Source organism: Vicia villosa, unplaced genomic scaffold (genome assembly GCF_029867415.1).
Source record: "Vicia villosa cultivar HV-30 ecotype Madison, WI unplaced genomic scaffold, Vvil1.0 ctg.000252F_1_1, whole genome shotgun sequence".
In the NCBI taxonomy this organism is placed as follows: Eukaryota; Viridiplantae; Streptophyta; class Magnoliopsida; order Fabales; family Fabaceae; genus Vicia; species Vicia villosa.
Genome location: NW_026705105.1, coordinates 1259985 through 1263747, shown reverse-complemented (window position 1 = coordinate 1263747; position 3763 = coordinate 1259985). Strand labels below are relative to the sequence as shown.

Sequence of the window (3763 nt, the reverse complement as noted above, 5' to 3'; positions counted from 1 at the left end):
TAACTATATTTCAATTTGGTATCACTCCAAGCTTTTAATTATCCAGGTTGTTAATTATGTGCCATTTTGGTACCATTCCAAGTTGTTATTGTCAATCCAAGTTCACTTTGTATTGGCTTAACTAAAACACATAAGAATTTCATATTTTGGTACCAATCCAACTTCACTTTGTATTGACTTAACTAAAACACATAAGAATTTCATATCAGATATCAGAACAAATGTCATTTTCATTGTAATCTATTTCAATACAACCATACACCTTCATAAAGCCATTACAACATGACATAACAAGAACCAACATCCCATAGACAAATTTCAATAACAGAAATACAATAATAGAGGCTACAGCAAGAAGACGAAATTATTTGTTACATGAACTAAGAAAGAAAACCCATAGACAAATTAACACAACTAAGAGATAATTCATCTTCTTTGTTAACACATCAATCTTTTTCTCTATGGCTTCCATCTTTAGTGAGAAATCTCTCTCAATTTTGCTCATTCCTTCTACCAAACCTACATCAAGATGTCCAAAATCTCTTACACCGCAAAATTCATCATCCCAAAGAAATGCGTTGCAGTCGTCTTCTTTACCCCACATCTTACACTTCCAGTATTTTCTTCCTGGATTTGAAACCGATTTTGAAACAGATAACTTCATGGAGACATTGTGACCACATTGGGGAGTTACTCTTCCATTTGAAGATAAGCTTGAGTTAGATGAAATTTGTTGACTCATGTTACTGAACGCAGGAGCGAAGAACCTTGGCCACAAATCGCAGGAGCGCAACAAGAAGAAGAAGAAAGCTTAGAAAAGGAACAAGAAGAAGCTTCACGAAAATATATTAGGTCAACAAGGTCATGGGTTTATGAAGATAAAAAGACTAAGGCTATTAAGGTCTTTCTGAAACATGATTTAATGATGTGGCATATAAGTTTATTAAAAAATTGAACAAAATAATGCCACATCAGACTTTTTAATGAGGTGGCGTGAAAAATGTTCAAATGCAAACTTCTGAAATTTTATGAGGCACTTTTTGAAACTTTTTTTTTTTTGCAGGGGGATTTTTCAACTACATCCCATATGACAGGGGATAAAATAGGTATTAACCCTTTTATTTTTGATGTTTCATTTTCCCCATTTTGAATAAACGTTTTACAATAAATAAAACTCAATTGCATTATATAAAATTGATTCTAAACTACAATTTTACAAATGAAATGTTATATAAATATTTAAATGTTTTATATCTTACCATAAAATTTGCATAAAAATTATGATAAAGAATATAACCACAACTTACTTTGCTATCTACCATAATATTCAAACCTAATTTGTTATAGTTTAGAACTTTAATGTTTTTAGTACACATCAATATATATATTTACAACAACAAAAAAAAAGCAAACTTTCTTCTCCTAAATAATTACAAACATATGTTCTATATTAAGTGCCAACTGTACTATTTATTTTATTATGTTACTATATTTTATTTTTAATGAATAAGATGTATTGTATTTAAATTTAAATGCAAACAACATTGAAGAATAACTAAGAAAGTTCAAGTTCTAAAATATTATTACCATATATTTAAGTTTCACATTTCTTAATAATATATACTACCTTTCGAATGATTTAGTTTAATTGTTTATCGTATTTCAAGTTAATAAGTTTTAAATATTTGCCGGTGAATCGCAAAGATTATATATTAGTTCATTTTAAATCACATGTAAATCTTATGATTAAATATAACCTTTTGCATAATAATATTAAACACACACATATCTTCTAATAAATATGTAGTTATTGTAATAGATTTTAACTTCGTGTTATTGAAAATTTTATTTTTTATATATTTTTTTAAATTGAATGACATATATGAGATTAATATTAAATTAAAATCTAAGAGAAATATGAATTGACGGTGAGAAAGTTGATAAGTGTATTGATAAGAAACTAATACGGAACTATTCGGGAACATAATAGATGAGAGCGGTCACGCTGGCACATCCGCAAAGTCTCTTGACACACTTTATTATCTTTGGCGGCGGGCACAAATAATGCAGACTGTAACAATTATCATCTTTTACACATTTAGCAATTCCTATATTACAAAATGAGAATAAAAATTTAGATGATATTTGATAAAATATTTTGCATAAATTAACAAACAAAATTTGTAAATATTAAGAAATATTACTTCTTCCACAGTTGGATGGCATCGGCAATAAAGAAATGAAAATAATTACAATATAAACAAACTTGACAATTTTTACCATACTTCTTCTTTCGTATTCAAAAAATGATTTTAATAATTTATATTTTTAAAGTATGAATTATTTTTGCATCTATTAAATATTATTGTCCTTTATATAGTTGTAAAAAATTCTTCTTAAAATTAAAAATATAATCAATTGTTTACAAATACATCACTATATTGAATTTGCCCCTCCAACATAGTTAGTAGGCATTTTAGATTTAAAAAAATTAATCAATTTTGTTAAATAGTTCAAACCTTTTATGGCATGAAAGATTAAAACAAAAAAGCTAAATTATATTTAAAAATGGTGTATTTATAAAACAATGGATCATATGGTTAAAATGTAACTTTTAAACATTGTGCAATTTGTTTTCTTTTGTGTAAGCCAGAATATATATAATGGAGAACTAAGGATTCTCCCATTTATTTAGACTCAGAAACAGGATTATTCGACAAAAAAAGAAATTACAAACCAATTTGAATTACAAAATGGAATATATATTGTGCAGTTTGTGTGATATAGTATAGTTTTTATATTTTGTTTAATTTTGGCTCTAAAATTTCAATTTTTTGATATTAGCCCCTCAAGTTTTTCCTCTTTTAATTTATAATTGATAGTCCCCTAGTGATATTGATATGTAGAGTAAACTTCATTTACATGGCATAAAAAAATTAAGCCAACGCTAGTGTGGCAAAAAAAATGGTCAATAAAATAATGAGTCAAGTCAATCAAGTGATTTGATCTTAATTTTACCCTGCTATATTCCCCAATTGTACCTCTTATCAAGATCACAATCTTGAGTTTGACCTCTGGCTTTGTGCTAATCTTGTCTTGGAGGGATCACCAAACACCCACGATTGTTGAAAAATTGTGAATACTTATTTGTTATGTTCTACGAACCAAAATACAAAAATATGTCTTTTTCTTTCAAAAGCTTTGTGTATTGTAGGTGATTGAATCAAGTGCATCCACACCTATCATAAAGCTAGTTTTTTAAGGATCAATCCTCAATCAGTTGATCATTCATGGAAGCTAAATGACTTAAGATTTCAAGAGAGATATTTTTATCAAGTGTCATGTTTTAAGCATCTCTCAACGTCATTTGGTCAAATTCATCTCAAGATTATGTGGCTTGGTTCATCAAGAAGCTCCATAAGTTCATGTGTTTATTTTCATGCCTTCTTCAACAAGTTTCATCAAGCCATGAGCCTCTCAATCAAGTATGCTTCAAGAAGACATAATTTAAAGATCTTATGTACCTCCTCATGCCTTATCATGCAAAGAAAGTTCAAGAGATTCAAATTTGATTCAAGAAGTTTGACCTAATTTGGCAAGTTCTTGATTCTATGATCACAGGGGCTTAACTCCCTCAATTTACAACATTTTAATTGTTTCTTTTTTAAAATGATTCTCCTCGACACCACCAACAACTTCTCTTTACAAGTCAAGAGGAATTTTTGTGAAGAAAGTCATCAAAAGTGAGAAGACATTATAGGTC

At 28.4% G+C, this 3763-nt stretch overlaps 1 long non-coding RNA gene across 1 annotated transcript; it reads right to left on the bottom strand.

The window, feature by feature from the left end:
- Positions 1-1833: 1833 nt before the first annotated feature.
- LOC131625971 (uncharacterized) lies at positions 1834-2606 on the bottom strand. Its single transcript, XR_009291004.1, has 2 exons — positions 2205-2606; positions 1834-2108 (listed from the first exon to the last, which is right to left on the bottom strand). It is a non-coding gene; the product is annotated as an uncharacterized LOC131625971 (long non-coding RNA).
- Positions 2607-3763: the final 1157 nt, after the last annotated feature.